Genomic DNA, 25,009 nt, shown 5'->3' with positions numbered 1-25,009 from the left:
GAGAACATGGAAACTCACCCAATGTAATAGAGTCAGAGAACATGCAAACTGGCCCAATGTACTAGAGTCAGAGAACATGCACACTGTCCCAATGTAATAGAGTCAGAGAACATGCAAACTGGCCCAATGTAATAGAGTCAGAGAACATGCAAACTGGCCCAATGTAATAGAGTCAGAGAACATGGAAACTGGCCCAATGTACTAGAGTCAGAGAACATGGAAACTGGCCCAATGTAATAGAGTCAGAGAACATGCAAACTAGCCCAATGTAATAGAGTCAGAGAACATGGAAACTGGCCCAATGTAATAGAGTCAGAGAACATGCAAACTGGCCCAATGTACTAGAGTCAGAGAACATGCAAACTGGCCCAATGTAATAGAGTCAGAGAACATGCAAACTGGCCCAATGTAATAGAGTCAGAGAACATGCAAACTGGCCCAATGTAATAGAGTCAGAGAACATGAAAACTGGCCCAATGTACTAAAGTCAGAGAACATGGAAACTGGCCCAATGTACTAGAGTCAGAGAACATGGAAACTGGCCCAATGTACTAGAGTCAGAGAACATGGAAACTGGCCCAATGTAATAGAGTCAGAGAACATGCAAAATGGCCCAATGTAATAGTCAGAGAACATGGAAACTGGCCCAATGTACTAGAGTCAGAGAACATGGAAACTGGCCCAATGTAATAGAGTCAGAGAACATGGAAACTGGCCCAATGTAATAGAGTCAGAGAACATGGAAACTCGGCCAATGCAATAGAGTCAGAGAACATAGAAACTCACCCAATGTAATAGAGTCAGAGAACATGGAAACTCGCCCAATGTAAGAGTCAGAGAACATGGAAACTCACCCAATGTAATACAGTCAGAGAACATGGAAACTCGCCCAATGTAATAGAGTCAGAGAACATGCAAACTCTCATGTTTTTAGCCTAAAAACTCTCACGATTTAAAGTCTAATCCCGATGTTTTCCCATTTTGAACATAAACTCAACCGATGTGAGAGATTACTGCTAAACTCTCACAATTTCTAAACTCTCACCCTATTACATTTGGTCCATAATTTTTGTATGCCTTACACTTGCAGGCCTCTATTACCGCACCACCAGTTTAGTTAAAGCAATCTTTTTGTTTTGTTTGCATAGTATGGCATTGTGTAATATTTACTAAAGTGAGTTTTTAGAAGTGGAGATGTTGCCCATAGCAACCAATCAGCTTCTGGCTATTATCTTCTAGAAGGTGCTAGTTAAATGTTAAGTAGAATCTGATTGGTTGCTATTGGCAACATCTCCATTTCTAAAAACTCTCACTTTAGTAAATATACCCCAATGAGTGTGGGCACAAGGTGCGTTCTGCAGGGGCTAATTATGTAGTCCATAATACAAAACTACCAAGTCATGGTGACAGGAAAAACTTTGCTAACTGCCAGATGCAATATACAAACCTTTATTCCCTTTTTGAACAAATGATTTGTCCACAATTCCGTGTGAAATAAAATACAGACACATTCAGTTTGGGATTACGGAACAATGTGGATGAGATACGTAGGGAAGTGTAACTTTGGATGCAGTGTCCTCCAGTGGTAACTGGCTGATATTAGCATATTGGATATTTCCCTGGGAATTGCTAAGGAATGTCCCAGCAGATGATCGGACGTAATGGTGGAAATAAACATATCAGTAGCACAGATGACTTTCCCATGCTGTTTACTTCTGAGGCTGATCGGAATGATTTCCTCTGTGCGCAGGGTGTAACGTCTATATTGGGATATTTTTTTCAGAAGTGAAACATGAGCAAGGGTATAAACTTGGTATATATGCACTAATATTGGCTTTAAAAACATGTGATAAATATATGGTGAAATGATTAGAAATGTGCGCCGACCCCGTGTTTTAGTTTTACTTTTGGATCTGGCTCTCCCCTGGTTTTGGATCTGGATTGGTTTTGCCAAAACCTCACCTCCGTGTTTTATTTTTTGGTTTTGGATCTGGATTTTTTCTTAAAAAATCATAAAAATAGCTAAAAATCACATAAAATGGGCCCGTTTCCAGTCAATTTTGACCACCTCACAGCTCACAATATTGTTTTCATCCAGTTTAGGCCCAAAATTTGCACCAAGCTAGCTGGCTGACTAAGCTAAGCGGCAGCAGTGGGCGGCATAAACAAGTGGCAGTTCAACTTCCAATATTACAGATCAGGAAACAAATGTTTTTATTATTCAAGAGAGGCCTGAGGGAGTTGGAGTATGTAGTTGAAGGCAGGGACAGGAAGGGTTTTGTAGTTAATTTAATTAAATTTTTTTATTCCAAAGTAAATTTATGAGGGAGAAGGGAGAGGAGGAGGCATTTACAAAAAAATATTTTACTCATACACATCAGTCCTTGCCCCCAAAAGAAATCATTGAGTGCCATGCCTGCTGCTGCTGCTAGGAGTGGATTTTCATCCCAGAAGGGGGCCAGGAAGACTTCTAGTAGTGCTTTCAACATGAAAAAGCATTTCCCAACCTGTACAGGGACATTAAAAAAAACATAGTTAGTGGCCTCCAAACTGCCACTTAACCAGCACAATGATATTAAGGGGTAAATTTAATTACTAAAGTGAGAGTTTTTACAAGTGCATTTTAGAAGTGATGTTGCCCATAGCAACCAATCAGATTCTACTTAACATCACTTACCTAGCACTTTCTAGAAGATAATAGCTAGAATCTGATTATTTGCTATGGGCAAACAACATCACTTCTAAAACTCACTTCTAAAAACTCTCACTTTTGTAAATTAAATTTACCCCTTAAGGACTTACGTTGTGTCTTTCTTGAGAATCCTGCGCCTGCTTCTGCGGCTAGGAGTGGATTTTCATCCCAGAAGGGGACCAGGAAGAGTGCTTTTCAAAAACAATTGACTGTTAAATAATCCTTTGCAAATCTTCCACAAAAGCATTTCCCAACCTGTACAGGGACATTACAGAAAACATAGTTATTTATTTATTATTTATTACCATTTATATAGCGCACACATATTCCGCAGTGCTTTACAGAGAATATTTGTCCATTCACATCAGTCACTGCCCCAGTGGAGCTTACAACAATCTATATTCCCTCCATACCACATTCTCACATACACACACACATTTGTTGGGCCCCAATTAACACACCAGTATATTTTTGGAGTGTGGGAGGAAACTGGAGCACCCGGAGTAAACCCACGCAAGCACAGGGAGAATATACAAACTCCACACAGTTAGGGCCATAGTGGGAATCGAACCCACAACCTCATTGTTGTGTGGCAGTGATGCTAACCATTACACCATCTGTGCTGCCCAGTTAGTTAGTTAGTGTGGCCTTCAAACTGCCGTTATACCCACTGTCCACTTAGCCAGAGCAGATATGTGGACAAGCGGAACAGCGCAGCAGTTTTAAGGTTTACGTCTTACGTTATGTCTTTCTTGAGAATTCTTGAGCACCATGCCTGCTGCTGGGTGTGGATTTTCATCCCAGAAGGGATGAAGACATTGTTTCATCTTCTCAACGGACACAGATCTGAAGAGATGTAAAGAACTACCGGCAGGAAAAAGAGGCAAATTCTAGGCCTTTACACAAAACTGCCTTTGCTTTACTTGAGCTGCCCACCCTCCAGTGTTTACTCAGAAAGAGTTTTCAGCACAGTCGGGAACTTTGTCAGTGATCGGCCTGAGACTACTTCCCCAAAATGTGGAAAAGATTATGTCCATCAAAATGAACTACAAATTCCACGAGAAAGACCTTTACTGTCAATTCCGTGCAAAAATTACAGAGGCACCTGTAATTGTGGATTCCAGCAGAGACAAATTAATATTGTGTGAAAAAGATGATGTATACATCATCCCAGATTATACCATCACCCAAGCCTATATCGTCACCCCATCCTGTGTTGTGTATAAATTACAGCTGCGCTCCCTGTCAGATTGGGGATTCATTGTCCACTTTAGTGGATGTGAGCTCCATTTTAGTCCATATCACCACACCCCCTACACATCTTCTGACCTGGGCTACAGGAGGAGCAGCTGCACTCTGGAATACTGTTGCATGGAGTTGCCCCGCTGACTCACTGAAAGTCACGTAGAGGGGCCATGGGTAGTGAGTAAGGACAATATAATCAGAGTACGCAGTTTTAGCTGCTTTATTCAATTTTTTACACCATATCCTCTATTTTCACCTTTGAAAATGTTTATGCAAATCTCAGCAGAGGCGTTTGTGATGCCATGGCTAACGCGCACACACACACACAGAAAAAAAAACACATTGATTGATTTATTAATACATTTTTGGGGAGCACTTGGGAGGGAGAGCACCCGAACGAGGCACCCCACTCTTGATAAATAACACAGGTAGCACCTCTGACATACACAAAAAAAAAAACACATTGATTGATTGATTAATTTTTGGGGGGCACTTGAGAGGGAGAGCACCCAAACAAGGCACCAGCCTCTTGATAAACGACATAGGCAGCACCCCTGTGCAGCTACGTTGCTGGTGATAAGTGTGGCTAACGCACACACATACACTGCAGCACAGCTCCTAGTATAGAGTAACACAGGCACAGCACAGCCCAGGACAGCAGCCAGCCCTAGTATGGACTTGGAGTGGACAACAGCCAGCCAGCCCCTATGACAAGCGTGACAACAACCAGCCAGCCCCTATGCAGCAGCCAGCCCCTGACAAGTGACAACAGTAACCAGCCCCTTAAACACAGTCAGCAACAGCACAGCACAGCCCCCTCCCTCCTTCTTCTTTACTCTCTACAGCCAGAATGAAAATGGCGGCGATCGCGGGACCTTATACAATCCAAAACCCGTGAGAATACGACAGCGGGATGATGACGTTTTGCCTCGTTTTGAGATCCAAGTCCGGCGGGAAAACACGAGCCAACTCGGATCTGACTCAGATCACCTAAGTTCGGATCTCTGAAATCCGAACCCGCTCATCTCTAGAAATGATATGCAAATATATGTAAATTAGAGGTGAGCGGGTTCGGATTTCTGAAATCCTATATAAGGTACCCGCGTCGGCGCCATTTTCTCACTCGGCTGTGGACAGTGAAGAGGGAGGGTGGGAGTTAGGGCTGTGTAGTGTAGTGTAGTGCTGCTGTTGTCCACTACTTCAAAGTCCATAGGGGCTGGCTGTGTTGTGCTGTGCTGCTGTTGTTAATAGGGGCTGTGTCCACTACTTCAAAGTCCATAGGGGCTGGCTGGACTGTGTTGTGCAGTCAGTTCTCCATAGGGGCTGTGTCCACTCCAAAGTCCTGTGCAGTGTCCCAGTCCTAAAGGGGTGCTGTAGTGTTGTCCAGGGGGCGCTCTGTCCATCAGGGGTGCTCCCCCCAAGTGCTAAAAAAATAATATATTTTCTGTGTTTGTGAATTGTGTGCGCAGTAGCCGCACGTGCATCAACAAAGTAGTGCCAAGCGTGCGCCTGTGTCATAAGTAAAGGGCCGGCTGGCTTGACCGTTAAAGGGTGCTGTAACCCCCGAAAGTACACTCCAGTCCAAACGAAAAAAAAAAATATTTTCTGTGTTTGTGAATTATGTGCGCAGTAGCCGCACGTGCATCAACAAAGTAGTGCCAAGCGTGCGCCTGTGTCATAAGTAAAGGGCCGGCTGGCTTGACCGTTAAAGGGTGCTGTAACCCCCGAAAGTACACTCCAGTCCAAACCAAAAAAAAAATTATTTTCTGTGTTTGTGAATTGTGTGCGCAGTAGCCGCACGTGCATCAACAAAGTAGTGCCAAGCATGCGCCTGTGTCATAAGTAAAGGGCCGGCTGGCTTGACCGTTAAAGGGTGCTGTAACCCCCAAAGTACACTCCAAACCAAAAAAAATATTTTTTTCTGTGTTTGTGAATTGTGAGCGCAGTAGCCGCACGTGCATCAACAAAGTAGTGCCAAGCGTGCGCCTGTGTCATAAGTAAAGGGCCGGCTGGCTTGACCGTTAAAGGGTGCTGTAACCCCCAAAGTACACTCCAAACCAAAAAAAAAAAAATTTTCTGTGTTTGTGAATTGTGTGCACAGTAGCCGCACGTGCATCAACAAAGGAGCAGCGCCAAGCGTGCGCCTGTGTCCCATAAGTAAAGAGCCGGCTGGCTCATTTCTTAAAGGCTGGTGTAACCCACAAAGTGCACTACTCTCCAGCAAAAATAAAAAAATATTTTCTGTGTTTAGCCGCACGTATATATCAAATCGATATAACATAAATGGAGGACTAAACTTTCTCCGATAAAAATAAAATAGAGAAAGATCAAGAACCACTTCCTCCTAGTGCTGAAGCTGCTGCCACTAGTCATGACATAGACGATAACATGCCATCAACGTCATCTGCCAAGGCCGATGCCCAATGTCATAGTAGAGGGCACATACAATCCCAAATGACAAAGTTCAGGAAAATGACCTTGAAAAAAACATTTAAATCATCTGAAGAGAAACGTAAACTTGCCAATATGCAATTTACGACACGGAGTGGCAAGGAACGGCTAAGGTCGATCCCTAGTATGTTCATGACTAGTGGTTCAGCTTCACATGACGATGGAAGCCCTCCTCCCGCTAAAAAAATCAAAAGAGTTAAGCTGGCAAAAGCACAGCGAAGAACTGTGCTTTCTAAGAAGATATCACAAATCCCCAAAGAGAGTCCAAGTGTGGTGGTGGTTGCGATGCCTGACCTTCCCAGCACTGGACGGGAAGAGGTGGCTCTTTCCACCATTTGCACGCCCCCTGCAAGTGCTGAAAGAAGCACCCACAGTCCACTTGCTGATATGCAAATTGAAGATGTCACTGTTGAAGTACAACAGGATGAGGATACTGGTGTAGCTGGCGCTGAGGAGGAAGTTGGCGAGGAGGATTCTGATGGTGATGTGGTTTGTTTAAATCAGGCTCCAGGGGAGACAGTTGTTGTCCGTGGGATGAAAAAGCCCATCACGGTCATGCCTGGGCAAAAGACCAAACATTACACCTCTTTGGTCTGGCAATATTTCTATCCAAATCCGGACAACAACTGTCTTGCCATATGTACCATATGTAAAGGTGAAATAAGTAGGGGTAGGGACGTCAACCACCTAGGAACATCCTCCCTTATACGACACCTGCAGCGCGTTCATAAAAAGTTACTGTCAAGTTCAGAAACTTTGGCTAAGACCGTAAGCAGTCCAGGGACACCTAAATCCCGTTGTCCTGTTGTATCCAAGCGCCTGCAAACCACACCGTCAACTCCCTCCTCGTCAATTTCCTCCTTAGTCAGGATCGGAAGTAGTCCTGCAGGCCATGTCACTGGCATGACTGACTCTCCTATCCGGGATTCCTCCGGAGGATCCTGCATTGCTACGCCTACTGCTGCCGCTGCTGCTGTTGCTGCTGCTGGGAGTCGTTCATCATCCCAGAGAGGAAGTAGGAACACCACTACTTTTACTAAACAATTGACGCTCCAACAGTCCTTAGCGAGGAGGATGAAGCACGACAGCAGTCATCCTGAAGCAAAACGTATAACTGAGGCCTTGACTGCTATGTTGGTGTTAGACGTGCGTCCGGTATCCGCCATTAGTGCAGTGGGATTTAGACAATTGATGGAGGTAGTGTGTCCCCGGTTCCAAATCCCGTCTAGATTCCACTTCACTAGGCAGGCGATACCGAGACTGTACAGAAACGTCAGAAAAAGTGTCCTCAGTGTCCTGAAAAATGCCGTTGTACACAATGTCCACTTAACCACGGACATGTGGACAAGTGGAACAGGGCAGACCAAGGACTACATGACTGTGACAGCCCACTGGGTAGATGTATCACCTTACGCAGCAACAGCAGCAGCGTCACCAGTAGCAGCATCTCAGAAACGCCAGCTCGTTACAAGGCAGGCTACGTTGTGTATCACCGGTTTCAGTAAGAGGCACACCGCCGACAACCTCTTAGAGAAACTGAGGGAAATCATCGCCCAGTGGCTTACCCCACTTAGACTCTCCTGGGGATTTGTGATATCTGACAACGCCACCAATATTGTGCGGGCATTACATCTGGGCAAATTCCAGCACGTCCCATGTTTTGCTCACACAATAAACTTGGTGGTGCAGAATTTTCTGAAAAGCGACAGGGGCATGCAGGAGACGCTTTGGGTGGCCCGAAAAATTTCTGGCCACTTTCGCCATTCAGCGACTGCGTGCCGAAGACTGGAGAGCCAGCAAACACTCTTGAACCTGCCCCGCCATCACCTGAAGCAAGAGGTTGTGACGCGGTGGAACTCAACCCTCTATATGCTTCAGAGGATGGAGGAGCAGCAAAAGGCCATACAAGCCTATACATCCACATATGGCATAGGCAAAGGAGGGGGTATGCACCTGACTCAAGCGCAGTGGAGAATGATTTCCGTGTTGTGCAAGGTTCTCCAGCCCTTCGAACTTGCCACACGTGAAGTCAGTTCAAACACTGCCAGCTTGAGTCAGGTCATTCCCCTCATCAGGCTTTTGCAGAAGCAGCTGGAGAAAGTGAAGGAGGAGCTAAGACGGAGCGATTCCGCTCGGCATGTGGGACTTGTGGATGAAGCCCTTCATTCGCTTTGCCAGGATTCCAGGGTGGTCAATCTGTTGAAATCAGACCACTACATTTTGGCCACCGTGCTTGATCCTAGGTTTAAAGCCTATGTGGTGTCTCTCTTTCCGGCCGACACAAGCCTGCAGAGGTACAAAGACCTGCTGGTGAACACACTGTCAGCTGAAGCGGAACGTGACACGTCAACGGCTCCTTCTTCATTTTCTCCCGCAACTGGGGCTGCCAGGAAAAAACTTAGGTATCCTAAGCAACCCGCTGGCGGTGATGCAGGGCAGGCAGGACCAAGTTTGGACATCTGGTCCGGACTGAAGGACCTGGCAACAATTTCTGACATGTCTACTGTCACTGCATATGATACTGTCACCATTGACAGAATGGTGGAGGATTACATCGGTGACAGCATCCAAGTAGGCATGTCAGACAGTCCATACCTGTACTGGCAGGAAAAAGAGGCAATTTGGAGGCTCCTGTACAAACTGGCTCTATTTTACCTGAGTTGCCCCCCCTCCAGTGTGTACTCCGAAAGAGTGTTTAGTGCAGCCGGGAACCTTGTCAGCGAAAGGCGTAGGAGGTTGCTTCCACAGAATGTGGAGAAGATGATGTTCATCAAAATGAATTATCAGCTCTTCCAGGGAGACCAGCCTCCAGAAGGTACAGAGGGACCTGTGGTGGTGGATTCAAGTGGGGACGAGTTAATACTCTGTGAGGATGAGGATGTACACACTGAAGAGGGTGAGGAATCGGTGGATGAGGAGGATGAGGATGACATCTTGCCTCCGTAGAGCCAGTTTGTGCAGGGACACATTAATTGCCAGCTTGTTTTGTGGGGGCCCAAACGAACCAATCATTTCAGCCACAGTTGTGTGGCAGACCCTGGCGCTGAAATGATTGGTTTGTTAAAGTGTGCATGTCCTGTTTATACAACATAAGGGTGCGTGGGAGGGCCCAAGGACAATTCCATCTTGCACCTCTTTTTTTTCTTTGCATTATGTACAGTTTGGGGCCTAGTTTTTCAAACTGCCATCCTGTCTGCCACTGCAGTTTCACGCCTAGATGGGTCACGTGTTTGTGCCGCCCACTCGTGTCGCTTAGCATAGTCATCCAGCTACCTCGGTGCAACCTTTTGGACATAAAAACACTATTGTGAGGTGTGAGGTGTTCAGAATAGACTGGAAATGAGTGGAAATTAAGGTTATTGAGGTTAATAATAGCATAGGAGCAGAAAAACCTACAAATTCTGTGATTTTAGCAGTTTTTATGCTTTTTTTCAAAAAAATACAGATCCAAAACCCAGAACCCAAAACACGGAAGGGTGGTTTTGGCAAAACCAATCCAGATCCAAAACACGAAGAAAGATCCAGATCCAAAACCAAAACACAAAACACGAAAAGTGGCCGGTGCACACCCCTAATGTAAATATGATACCTCACATATGGTAATTTTAAGGAAAATAAGTAACATTTTCCCAGATGCACAGTGATAATGGGACTTTAGACCAAATGACTTTAGGCTCAGTTTGCACAAGTGCTCCTAGATTTGTGGAGTATAAGTTTGCACAAGGTAGCCACATTTGGGAAGGAACATATGTTTGCACTGGCAGAGCAGGGGAGTCAGAAAGATGGCATTTACAGGGAGGGCAAAAATGGGATTTCATTTTGTAAGATTCCTATTTCCACATCAGCTCAGAGAAGATCAGAATAAAGTAGTGACATCACTTGATGTACGAGACACCTTATGTAAGAGGCTCCTTCAACCATATGTCTCTGACTCTAGACAATTCACTATTCCCAATGTTTGAAGTTTTTTTTTGTAGATGAACTTGCACAAGCAGAGGTTTCCAGAATATAAACTGATCTTTTAAGGCTTTCCAAATCATGTTGGGTTTCTAATATGCAGTTGCCCTCTGTAAGGCTAGAAGAAGCTGATTTTAGTGACAGCATAGGTTATGAAAGAATCCTGTAACAATTTTAAGGCATAAACCCCAAAGCATCATAGCTTCATAAATGCATCATAACTTTTAAAAAAACTGACTCCTAATTCATTAATTGTATTCTATGTTGTGAAATAAAAAATAAAAATAAAATCCTGAGTAGATACAGTCAGGGCAGTATATCACAGATAGGGACTCATCCGGAACAGCAATCATGTCTGGTCTATTATCATGTACATCAGCAGTCAAATAACAGACTATGGGGGCTTCCCTGAGAGTTGCCTACTGGGTCTGCACTTTGCATGCAACATAAAAGCAGAGAAATCGAAGCCGAATAGTAACCGAAGCCGAACTGAATAGTACAATATTTGTTTTCTCAGCTTGTAGAGATGAAGTCCCTCTGCGACTCATTTGTCTGAATTAACTGCAATAAATACTTCAAGTCTCATTTCTAGTAAGAGTAGTAAAATGTACCACATAGATAGTTCTGATTTGTATGGGCCTGATTTTTATGTCTGCGTCATTTGCTGGTCGTTTGTCTGCGACTTTATGCAAATGCCGCTGCAGAGCTCTTCCCTGGTACATCCGTGCATATGAAAGTGCAAGAACTGAGACTCCCAATATTATTCTATGTTATAGATGGCTTCAAAACCACTACCCAGAATTGGTGACACTTGACGCGTAGTACCAAATAAAAAAAATAAATGGCTGAACTCTGTGAGACCCTTCGCACTCCATGGTACCATCCAGAGCACATCATGGTCCATGTCTTCTCTTAGCACTCAGGGCCTGCTTCAGCAACTAACGTAAAGGAGAGAACGCACGCACCCATCTGCTGCGAGAATATGCTAATCAATGCATTCGCACAGTTACCGCAGCATAAGATACAGACGCCCAGCCCTATATTAAGCAGCCCATCTCTCATTACTCAAAGCTTGATGAATACGCAAGATAGCGTAAACATTAGTAACATCGAGAACCATCGACCACATTTGCATAATAGCGGTTGACCAGAACTCGCGCAGGATCTGGGCAACTTCCTGTGTGCACGGAGTCTCATCACTGCGTGCGACGTCACACTGGCTTAATTATGGACACCCTTAAAACGGCGTCCGAACACATAGGCACGCCTGCGCTCACCCGACCACCCCCGTCACCACCTACAAACGGCACTTCTTGTCACTCAATATCGGAAGGGGTCTGCATGCACGCTGCGTGTAGTCTGTGTACGCTTACCCTGACCGCACTGGCTAGTTTGCGCATGCGCTGTACGATGCATACGCATGCGCAGTACAAAACCATCGGCCAAGTGTGTGCGTTCCTTGCTGAATAGAATGTAAGCTCTTACGAGCAGGGCCCTCTACCCTCTTGTGCTTCTCCTTCTTACTCACCACAAGGACACCTAACACTTGGTTACATTGCTTTGTTGCTTATCTGGGTGTTATGGTCGCTAATGTAGCAATATATATTATCCATGTCCTAGTCCTGTAGTGTATTGTTCTGTAAGTCGCTTGTCTACAACTTGTTTATGTACTTTGTAGGGGTGTGCACCGGCCACTTTTCGTGTTTTGTGTTTTGGTTTTGGATCTGTATTTTTTTGAAAAAAAAGCATAAAAACAGCTAAAATCACAGAATTTGTGGGTTTTTCTGCTCCTATGCTATTATTAACCTCAATAACCTTAATTTCCACTAATTTCCAGTCTATTCTGAACACCTCACAATATTGTTTTTAGTCCAAAAGGTTGCACCGAGGTAGCTGGATGACTATGCTAAGCGACACGAGTGGGCGGCACAAACACGTGGTCCCTCTAGGAGTGACACTGCAGTGGCAGACAGGATGGCAGTTTGAAAAACTAGGCCCCAAACAGTACATAATGCAAAGAAAAGAAGAGGTGCAAGATGGAATTGTCCTTGGGCCCTCCCACGCACCCTTATGTTGTATAAACAGGACATGCACACTTTAACAAACCAATCATTTCAGTGCCAGGGTCTGCCACACGACTGTGGCTGAAATGATTCTTTCGTTTGGGCCCCCACAAAACAAGCTGGCAATTAATCTGTCCCTGCACAAACTGGCTCTACAGAGGCAAGATGTCGTCCTCATCCTCCTCATCCACCGATTCTTCACTCTCTTCAGTGTTATGTACATCCTCATCCTCACAGAGTATTAATTCGTCCCCGCTGGAATCCACCACCACAGGTCCCTCTGTACGTTCTGGAGGCTGGTCTCCCTGTAAGAGTTGATAATTAATTTTTATGAACAGCATCTTCGCCACATTTTGTGGAAGCAACCTCCTACACCTTTCGCTGACAAGGTTCCCGGCTGCACTAAACACTCTTTCGGAGTACACACTGGAGGGGGGTAACTCAGGTAAAATAGAGCCAGTTTGTACAGGGGCCTCCAAATTGCCTCTTTTTCCTGCCAGTACAGGTACACCTGGACTGTCTGACATCCCTACTTGGATGCTGTCACCAATGTAATCCTCCACCATTCTGTCAGTGGTGACAGTATCATATGCAGTGACAGTAGACATGTCAGAAATTGTTGGCACGTCCTTCAGTCCGGACCAGATGTCCAAACCGGTCCTTGACTTATGACACAGGCGCACGCTTGGCGCTGCTACTGTGTTGATGCACGTGCGGATACAGCGCACACAAGTCACAAACACAGAAAAAAAAATGTTATTTTTTTTGGAGCACTTTGGGATTACACTACCCTTCAACAGACAAGCCAGCTGGCCCTTGATTTATGACACAGGCGCACGCTTGGCGCTGCTACTTAGTTGATGCACGTGCGGCTACAGCGCACACAATTCACAACACATAAAAGAAGAATTTTTTATTTTTGTTGGAGCGGACTTTGGGGGTTACACCACCCTTTAACAGACTTATGGGACACAGGCGCACGCTTGGCGCTGCTCCTTTGTTGATGCACGTGCGGCTACTGCGCATACATTTCGCACGCAAACACAGAAAGAAAAGAATTGTTTATTTTTTGTGGAACGTACTTTGGGGGTTACACCACCCCTTAACAGACAGACGCACGCTTGGCACTGCTGCTTTGAGGATGCACGTACAGTGTACACAATTCACAAACACAGAAGAAAATCTTTTATTTTTGTTGGAGTGCACTTTGGAGGTTACAGCACCCTTTAACAGACGAGCCAAGCGGCCCTTTACTTATGACACAGGCGCACGCTTGGCGCTACTTTGTTGATGCACGTGCGGCTACTGCGCACGCAATTCACAAACAGAAAAAAAAAATATTTTTTGGAGTGCACTTTGGGGGTTACATCACCCTTTAATGGACGAGCCAGCCGGCCCTTTACTTATGACACAGGCGCACGCTTGGCGCTACTTTGTTGATGCACGTGCGGCTACTGCGCACACAATTCACAAACACAGAAAAAATATTATTTTTTTTTGCACTTGGGGGGGAGCACCCCTGATGGATAGAGCACCCCCTGGACAACACTACAGCACCCCTTTAGGACTGGGACACTGCACAACACAGCCCAGCCAGCCCCTATGGACAACAAACTGCACAACACAACACAGCCAAGCCAGCCCCTATGGACTTTGGAGGAGTGGACACAGCCCCTATGGACAACAGCAGCACAGCGCAGTGCAGCACAGCACTACACTACACTACACAGCCCAGCTAGCGCTAACTCCCACCCTCCCTCTTCACTGTCCACAGCCGAGTGAGAAAATGGCGCCGACACGGGTACCTTATATAGAATCCTAAACCCGCGAGACCCGACAGCGTGATGACGTTTTGCCTCGATTTCAGATCCGAGTCAGACGGGAAAAGTCGAACCTGACTCGGATACGACTCGGATCGGGGGTGCCGGGGGGGGGGTTCGGATTTCTGCTCACCCCTACTTAAGGCGCTGCGGAACATTTGTGGCACCATATAAATAAATGATAATAATAAGGCCCTGAGTAAACTGAAACGACTACTCCATGTGCGGAATAATCTGAATAATCCTTACACGTGCACTGTAAAGATTACAGCAAAGCCCAACCTGCTAGGCCTATACTGACACCCTGTTCAATTGAATAAAGTTCTCAGTTTTGTTTTCTGTTTGGATTACCCTTATTTATAGCTCAAATAAATCATGACTTTTATATGACATTGAAATGCTTTTATTGCATGTCACTTTTTGTGTGAGAAGCTTTTTATTACATTATCCGGAGTGCACCTAAAACCACTTGCCCACGATAAGACTTGTTCAATGGACATGGTTTTGCTGAAACCATGCATATATCACACAGCTGTTAGTGCTGCTTTTGCAGGCATGATGCTTGGCACAATTTCTCTGCCCATTTTTTTTTTTAACCTATAAAGTGTTATTAACAATTTCAAAAATACAACCATCAATGGCTAAAATACAATGACCGATAGGCTTTATTGCCCATTTTAATGTATTTAATATTTGGATGCAGGGCCGGTTCTATGCACATGCATGGTACGCAGCTGAGTAGGGCGCCACATAGTGGAGGGCACCTTGGCTGCAACCATGCGGGCAGACTGTGTCTATGTGACACAGCTGCACCGCGCGTGTAGTGCTGACCAGATGGAGTTCGGTCAGCACTACACAGTGACAAACACACAGCCACCGGGGCCGGCGGCTGTGTGTTTGTTTCAATTAGCAGCCAATGAGAGTCAGACAGACTCTCATTGACTGCTGGGCTCACTGCCAGAGCTGGGCTGGAGCTCACTCACTAGCTCCATCTTCCGGCCCCTGCAGTGATGTCTCTCCCATAATGCAGAGCAGGCCAGACCGGGAGGACGGAGGAGCGGATGGCGGCGGTGGGAGCAGGAGCTGGAGCAGGGATTCAGGTGTTTGTTTGTTTTTTATTACGTGTGTCTACTGGGGGGGCACTGCATCGGGGGGGCACTAGTGGGGCTGGACCACTACTGGGGGCACTACAAAGGGGGGGTCTACTACTAGGGGCACTGCATCGGGGGTCCACTACTGGAGGCACTACAAGGGGGGGCTACTACTGGGGCACTGCATCGGGGGGGCACTACTGGGGGCACTACAAGGGGGGGGGGACTTCTACGGGGCACTGCATCGAGGGACCACTACTGGGGGCACTACAAGGGGGGGACTTCTACGGGGGCACTGCATCGAGGGACCACTACTGGGGGGGACTACTACTGGGGGCACTGCATCGAGGGACCACTACTGGGGGCACTGCAAGGGGGGGGACTTCTACGGGGGCACTGCATCGAGGGACCACTACTGGGGGGGACTACTACTGGGGGCACTGCATCGGGGGACCACTACTGGGGGAGGGGACTACTACTGGGGGCAGTGCATCGGGGGACCACTACTAGGGGCACTATATAAGGGGCTTACTACTGGGGGCACAAGGGGCACTGCACAGGGGGGACCACTACTGGGGGCACTGTATAAGGGGCACTGCATAGGGGGGATCACTACTGGGGGCGCTACTGGGGGACTGCATAGGGGGGACCACTCCTGGGGCACAAGGGGCACTGTATAGGGAGGAACACTACAGGGGGTACTACATAGGGGGGACTACTACTGGAGGCACTGCATACTGGGGGCATCGCATACTGGGGGTACTGTATAAGGGGCACTACTGGGGGGACTGCATAGAGGGGACTGCATTAATGTGCATATGGAATGGAAAGGACTGTTCCCAGAGTGACGAGAAAGGGGTATGTGTCATGGTTATGGCTTTTTCCATGAGACCACGGCCTCTTTATTTTTTTGGGCACGCGCAACTATATATGCCGGGGGGCACCAAAAAATATATTCGCTTACCAAAAAATTTGGGCCATGGCCGGCCTTGTTTACATGTATAATTTTGTGCCTTGGCAAAGACATGTAGAAGAAGAGGGAGAAGGGGACGGCAATTTAACACGTCATTCTCTAAGGGGCATATTTATCAAAAACATTTTTCGGGTATTTTCAAGGGTGTACCCACAAATATTAAGCACCCCCAAGGATGTATCTAAGCAGGAACAGAGCAGATATCTGCAGCAGTCCTCCAAAAGCTGCCCCCATAAGTTTCCATTGTATCCCATGGGCTCAGTGCTGAAACAGGGCTGTATGCTGCCCTGTGCCGGACAAGCCCCCTAAACCCGTCACAACATGGCGTCTCAGCTAGGAGGCGGAGCCACTGGCTCTAGGAAGTAGAGCGTTTCCAGAAGCATCCTGAGGACGCTCCAGGCAGCTCCTCAGGCTGAAATGCTACTGGCTGCAGGGTGCCAGTCCATGAAGCCTGCAAGCCACATGCAGGTACCATGGGGCAGCGACACCGCCACCCCCAGGGCCCTGCACCCTATGATATGGCACCACATGCCTACCATAAGTATTGGGTCTAAATCTCGATAATTAATAAATATGCCTCTAAATCACAGTATTAAAGCAAAGCGGCCCTGTACTACTGTACCATCTACCAAAGCAGGAAGTATTTTCTCTGCGTACAAAAAAAATTATTTGCCCCCCCCCCCTTGCATCGCAACACGGTTTGCCCAGATATAAATGTGCACCCTTTAGTTGGAGTTGCTGTTAACTTTATGGGGCCGACTTATATTGTTAATGGTGATAAATTAAATTCATTAGATAAAAATGCTTTCTCATTTTATGAAATTTTTTTTGAACGTTTAAGGTTTGTTGTTTTTTTTATATTTTTTTCAAAATCAATTTTACACTTTATTAATAGGGTAATTAATAGTAGTCAGCTGTATCGCATTTGCGCATATCCGCAAAGACTGACCCAGCGAAGCATTAAGCTTACCCTTACCACTCTGAGCATTACTGCTGGGGTCAGCGGTATATCCCACAGCTTTCATGGCGATTCTATTTTGATAGATTGCCGCAAAGACAACATTTTTTTTTTAAAATAAAACACAAGTATTTTGGTCTCCATTCATTCATACGGTTACTATAACGTTGATCGGTTCACACCAGCTACATAAATTATTTTAAAGGCTTAAATAATAAAATAAGGAAATGGGTTCATTCATAAACCCCCCTTCCCCCCCCCCCCCCAACATCCTGTTGACAGTCAAACCACAGACTAGTTAAAGGGAGAAAAAAAAAAAAGATTTGTATAATAAAGTGTCTGCAGAACAGAAAACAACAAATTATTTTCAGGCCAATGTAAAAAACATAAAAAATAAAATAGAAATAAACAAAGCGCGCAGGCAGTATGTTTTGTGTTTACGTAAATTATTAAGAGATCAAGACATTTTCTTGGCAGTGATTAGTAGGTTTAATCAGCGCACTGCGATTGGCGATGCAGGTCTGACTTTCTCATGATCAGGAATCCGTATTAATTGGAAAGAGCGAAACCTCCGGGGAACAAAAAATATTTTTGTGAACATTTAATTAGATCAACTTTATTTTCTGTGGGAGAGAAAGCTACGATTTCCTGATATTAACTGATGCAGCACCATAGATAACATGTAAGAATAACTCAGCAATAGTTAGATACCTGGGAGGCATATTTACTAAAGTGCGGCTTTTTAGAAGTGGAGATGTTGCCCATAGCAACCAGATTCTAGCTATTATCTTCTAAAAGGTGCTAGATACATGACAAGTACAATCTGATTGGTTGCTATGGGCAACATCTCCACTTCTAAAAAAAACACACTTTAGTAAATATACCCGGTGGCAGGGCCGCTATCAGGGGGGGTCTGATGGGTCTGGAGTCCCGGGCCCGGGCAGGGAGGGGGGCCTCATGCCCAGGGACGGACCTACCAGCGATACAGCAGGTGCCTTTTGGGAATAATGGGCCCGCCGGCATCCAGCGCATATGTGGTACCCCGCAAATAGGGGAACCAACCAGTGGGACACCAGAATGCTGTTAGCATGTTTAATATAAATTATCTTAATCTATGCCCATTTATTATGGTGATGGACTGGTGTAAGGAGAATAGGTTGGAGGACTGACCCCTATTATGGGGGAGGACTTGGTGAAGCCCAGTAGAACACCTGCTAAATTGTGGAGGGACACGAGGACAGAACGTACTAAAGGAGAAAAATAGGGTGGCAGCTGCCCTGTCTGAGCAAAAGGGGAGTGTGGAGAGGTAGCGCGTGAGTAGTAGCGGGCCGTTGAGAGGAGCTCGAGGGAGAGAGGTCTGCCTTAAAAAGGACCTGGTACGCGCGGCAAGTGTGCAGTTGTTCCGGACAGAAGGGAGGGAGAGGCAGTCCCTGTCGCGCTGTGGTTACCTGAAACGCTTGGAGAGCAATCCGGAAAGCCGGAGGATACCGCTGCTGGTAGTCCGGCTGACATCGCGGTGGCTGAAGGAGGCATCCCATAGTAAGCGGAAGGAGTCATCCGGAGGGGGTGCGGCTGAGGCGGAGTCTGGTGGTCGACGCTGCAGTGGAGGAGAGGCTAGTCAAAGCAGCTGGGGGCAGGCATCGGCTCTACAAGATAACAGAAGAGACGGAGCGGATTAACAGAGGCGCCCGGGTGGTAAGAGGCTGCACAGCACACACCTCGACATTAGCGTTCAGTACAGTTAGCGACAGATAGTGGGACTAAGCTGCGCTATTGGCATCACCACGTTTCCCCCATACACCCAGCCTATTAATAAGCCCTGCAGTGCATTTATGCCCTACCACTGTGCTTTTATAGTAACCACCTGCCAGATACGGGAAGATTAACTGCAGGGTGTCACACTGCTGTTCCGTTTGGCAGTGTTAAGGAGTCAGCAGAGGGAAGAGGCAGCTCGAGAGACTATTTATCTCACCGCTCCCAGTGTCAACGCAGCTCCGTATGTAGGCAGACTGAAAGGAGCACTATATGTATAGCTACTTTAGTAACAAGCTGATTGCCAGGCGGAAGATTTAACAAGGGCTGTCTGGAACATTGAACTGTAACAAAGTAGCTCTGGGAAGTGTTTCTAGCCCATGTAGATGCCTGTAAAAGTTACAAAGTAGCTGCTACTACCAGCCAGAACAGTCAGTGGAATTCTAGTGACATACAGGGGAAAAGAGACAGTAGACAAGCAGAACAAATTAAGGCCCTCATTCAGAGCCGGATGCTCTGACCAGAGCGCTCGCTCTGAATCAGGGCCGTCCTCCATAATTATGGAGCGTCCTCCTGGACGCTCGTATAGCTGTGGGTCACCACCCACAGCCTATACGAGCGTGCAGGTTGATGGCCGCAATGGTCTTGACCATCGCGACCATCGCCACTGCGAGCCGGAGCCTGCGGTTGAGTTTCTCAACCGCAAGGCCCGGAGTGATTTTGGCTCTATCAGAGCCAAAATCACTCCCACTGACATCACTAGTGATGTCAGTGGGCCGGCTTCTGACGGTAGGCGTTCCCTTGGGAACGCCCCCGTCTGGGAGGCACGCCCCCGGCACGCCCACCAAAGGGGGCGTGCTGTCAATCAACATCGACAGCACGCCCCCTTTGATCAGACACAACGAGCGAAGGAAATTCCTTCGCTCGTCGCGTCTGGCGCATGCGCACGACGGAGCTCCCGCCGTCGTGCGCATGCGCAGTGCACACCATCGACCCACTTGCGAGCGGACAGCCGCTTGCGAGTGGGTCTGAATCAGGGCCTAAGTCTATCTGTAAGAACTGACCTACAACTAAAGCACTAAAGGTTGAATTGTAACTTCAGGGACTTCTGGAAGTGTAGCCGACTACAAATTCCCCCAGCTTGAATTGTATTAAATTTACCCACGACACTGGTCAGGATTAATAAAGAGACAGTCCTCACAGCAACAAGTTCCTATTAACTAAGCTAATTTACTGTAAGAGAAGCAACAGTATAAGGGATAACCTAAGTCAGTGATAACATAAAAGTGAACTAGTACCCGGGCAACATTGTGTACACCGACGGGACTTATGCATAAATGAGCTCATGAACTTGTAGCTTTCTGGCCAGAAACGTTTAGAAAGTAGGTTAATTTACTGTCCAAATTGACTGTGTAAGGTAATATTTTGTGTCATTACTGTATGGTTATGGTCGTTTAAATTCATTAATTCTAGGAAAAGTACTGTGTGTATTAATTCTAGGAACCAGCAGGAGGAGAGGATACTTTGCCGATAACCAAGAGGCTATGTTCCAGTATAATAAAATTTGAACTGTCGGTTATTTTTATTGTGTATTGTAAAAGAAGAGTTATTCCAATTGTAATTTAACTTGTAATTTCTCCGTTGAAGTGTAAGCAGTATAATTCAGTTTCTTGTACCCTAATAAAATACTTACCTCTTGACCTATCTGTATTGAATGAGAACCGAGAAACCCCATTCTTACGCCCAATCAAGCTAGTAGGGGTATCACACATAGTGGATAATTATCAATGCGGAATCGATCCAGCACTGCAGCGCCGGGCAACCGTTACTGACAGGGACTGTAGCTGCAGGGCCGGTGCAAGGATTCTTGGCACCCTAGGCAAAACTTCAGCCTACTGCACCCCCCCACCAATACCCACTTCCCAACTCCTCAGAGAGGTAGAGTCTTACAGCCGCCTACATTAAGGCCCTGATTCAGAGCCGCTCGCAAAAAGCGAGCGCTCGCTCTGAATCAGGGCGGCCGCTTTTTAAAAAAAAAAAAACGGCCTCCTGGCCGCTCGCTAAGCTGTGGGTGACCACCCACAGCTTTTGCGAGCGGCCAGGTGATGGTCGCGATGTTCGCGACCATCGGGCATGCGACGAGACCATTGTGGTAAGATCTCGTTCCCGCAAGACCCAGTGAGCTTCCTGCTCTAATGACGTCACTCGTGACATCACTCGTGATGTCAGTAGGGCCGACCCCAAACGGCAGGCGTTCCTTCGGGCCAACCCCCCTCCCCACCTACAAAACGGGGCGAGCTGTCACCCAACATCGACAGCCGTCCCGTTTGTAGCGAGCCCCAGAGCGAGTGAATTTCTCTCTCGCTCCGGTGCTTGCGCACCCCTCCATCAACCCGCTTGCGAGCGCATAGCGCTTGCGTGCGGGTCTGAATCAGGCCCTAATTACAACTGTGACTCAGTGGTGACCCCATTTCCCTTATGGTTGAGCCAGCCCTGGTATTTTCCTTACACGCAGGACATTCGCATACTGGACCTGATTCAGCAAGGATCGCAAGTGCGAAGGCGCGCGGAGTCGTCCGAATTTTGCGTTCTGCGCCTGCGCATGCATGGCAGTGTGCATGCACGAACTAGCCACTGCGATCGGGAATGAGACTGCAGTGTGTACGAAGACTCATCGCAGAGTGATTGACACGAAGTACCGTTTGTGGGTTGTGACGGGGGGTGGTCGCCCGAACGCAGGCGTGTCAGTGCATATGAACGCCGCTACAGGGGCGTGCATATTTAAGCCTCTGCGACGGAATACACAACCTGAGCTCTAGGTACCGACAGGAAGTTTATCAGTTGGTGAGTGAGGTCTGACCTGCCTTAATTGTGCGTGAGGCTCCGATTGTGCGTGAGGCCGCGATTGCATCAGCAATCCTTGCTGAATCAGGCCCACTGTACGTAAACTATATAAGAAATGTGTGATTGCACGCTAAGGGCCTGATTCGGCAAGGATCGCTAATGCAATCGCGGCAGCAAGCACGTACGCAGTTATGCTGCAAAATTATGCAAATGACTGCGCTCGCAATGCCGCCGCAGGACAACATAAAGACGCCCACTTCCCTTTACTCGCAGCCGTAATACATTGCAAGTCTGCGAAAACATCGGTACCATCGAGCACCATCGGAGCCTCACAGTTAAGGCAGCTCAGACCTCACTCACAAACTGCTAAACTTCCTGTCGGTATCTAGAGCTCAGGCTGTGTGTGTCATCGCAAGGGCTTAATTATGCACGCCCCTGTAACGGCGTTCAAACGCACTGACATGCCTGTGTTCAGTCGACCACCCCTCCCCCGTCACCACCCATAAGTGGTACTTCCTGTCAATCACTCTGCGATGGGTCTGTGGGCCTGATTCAGATCCGCTCACCAGCGCTCGCAAGCGGGTCGATGTTGGCCAAGTGCGCATGTGCACGAGGGAGCCGGCTCCGTCGTGTGCATGCCCGAGACCCGCATAGCGACGGGGGCGTGCTGTCGATGTTGAGTGACGGCACGCACCCTTTGGTGGGCGTGCTGGGGGCATTGCTGCCCAGACAGAGGCGTTCCCATGGGAACGCCTACCGTCTGGGGCCGGCCCCACTGACATCACAAGTGATGTCAGTGGGAGTGCTTTCGGCTCTGACAGAGCCAAAAGCACTCCAGGGCTTGCGGCAGACGAGACCCTACCACAAGGGTCTTGTCGCAAGCCCGATGGTTGCGATGGTCTTGACCATCGCGACCATCTTTTTGGCCGCTCGCTATAGCTGTGGGTGGTCACCCACAGCTTTGGGAGCGGCCAGGAGGCCGCTCTAAAAAAAGAGAGGGAGGGCACTGATTCAGAGCGAACGCTCTGAAAGAGCGTCCGGCTCTGAATCAGGCCCTGTGTACACACTGCGATCTCATTTCTGATCGTGGTGGCTAGTTCGCGCACTGTAATGCATGCGCAGATCTTTGGAAATCGTCTGACTGCGTGCGTCTTACCACTTGCTATCCTTGCTCAATCAGGCCCTAACACAAGAAAAATGTGGAACAATAATACTGAGTCTATTTCACGAAATTATTGCAGTTCGCAATTTATAACAGGAACCATTGCTGATGAATGAGTCAGTGTCCCACTCCAACCAAAGAATATTTACGCATACATAGCAGCACTGTGACATACTACACTACACATATCAATTAGTTACCACAACACTGAGCAATATACTGTACACTACACATTACACAGCACTGTGAATTACACTATACATAGCACTAGCACTGTGCAATATACACTATACACAGACACATATACTCTGCACTGTGCCTTATACTTTATACAGAGCTCACGTATACCCGGCACTTTACAATATACTGTACACTATACCCAGCGGTGTGCAATACATACTACAGCCATGGCCAAAAGTTTTGAGAATGACACAAGTATTGAGTTTCACAAAGTCTGCTGCTTCAGTGTTTTTATGATGGCAATTTGCATATACTCCAGAATGTCATGAAGAGTGATCAGATGAATTGCAATTAATTGCAAAGTCCCTCTTTGCCAAGACAATGAAGTTAGGAGCTCATTCAGACCCGCTCGCTAGATGCGTTCGCTTGCACCCAGCGTATGCAAATATGTGAAGGCAGGCGATCACACGGCAAGGCATTAGCACGCCCACTATGTCTTGGCATACAATCGCTCTGTGTATGCAGATGCCCACCAGCCAGTCTAAAGAAGCCCAGTTGCGCACATCATCTCCAGGAAGTGTATGCAGCCATTGGTACATCGATAACCATCGGATGTGCTCGCAGCCCCAGTGGTTGACCATACCCTGCCGCAAGCACTGCGAGCACTTCAGTATAAAATCCAGCCAGGTGACGTGTACAATGACGCCCCTTACGCCTTTGAAACAGCGTTAAGATGCTCAGGCACGCCTGTGTTCGCACCTCCATTCCCCTGTTTTTAATGGCCAGCCCCTGTCACCACCCACAAACGGCTTCACCTGTCACTCACTCTGCTGAGCAGTCTATGTGCAGTGAGTGAATGCTTCTTGATCTCTCACAGTGGTTAGCGCATGCGCACTGCGATGCCTACGCAAATCGCAAAAATCGGCCAGCTACGAGCGAACGCATCTTAGCGAGCGGGGCTGAATCAGGTCCTTAATCCCAAAAACAACATTTCCACTGCATTTCAGCCCTGCCACAAAAGGACCAGCTGACATCATGTCAGTGATTCTCTCGTTAACACAGGTGAGAGTGTTGACAAGGACAAGGATGGAGATCACTCTGTCATGCTGATTGAGTTAGAATAATAGACTGGAAGCTTTATAAGGAGGGCGGAGCTTGAAATCATTGTTCTTTCTCTGTTAACCATGGCTACCTGCAAGGAAACACGTGCAGTCATCATTGCTTTGCACAAAAAGAGCTTTACTGGTAAGGATATGGCTGCTAGCAAAATTGCACCTAAATCAACCTTTTATCGGATCATCAAGAACTTCAAGGGGAGAGGTTCAATAGTTGTGAAGAAGGCTTCAGGACGCCCAAGAACGTCCAGCAAGCGCCAGGACCGTCTCCTAAAGTTGATTCAGCTGTGGGATTGGGGCACCACCAGTGCAGAGCTTGCTCAGGAATGGCAGCAGGTAGGTGTGAGTGCATCTTCACACACAGTGAGGTGAAGACTTTTGGAGGATGGTCTGGTGTCAAGAAGGGCAGCAACGAAGCCACTTCTCTCCTTCTCTCCAGAAAAAACATCAGGGACAGACTGATATTATGCAAAAGGTTCAGGGTTTATACTGCTGAGGACTGGGGTAAAGTTATTTTCTCTGAGGAATCCCCTTTTAGATTGTTTGGGGCATCTGGAAAAACGCTTGTCCGGAGAAGGAAAGGTGAGCGCTACCATCACTCCTGTGTCATGCCAACAGTAAAGCATCCTGAGACCATTCATTTGTGGGGTTGCTTCTCAGCCAAGGGAGTAGGATCACTCCAAATTTTGCCTAAAAACACAGCCAT

Source organism: Taudactylus pleione, unplaced genomic scaffold (assembly GCF_031769625.1).
Source record: "Taudactylus pleione unplaced genomic scaffold, aTauple2 ptg001017l, whole genome shotgun sequence".
Lineage (NCBI taxonomy): Eukaryota > Metazoa > Chordata > Amphibia > Anura > Myobatrachidae > Taudactylus > Taudactylus pleione.
Note: the sequence above shows the minus strand (reverse complement) of the source record.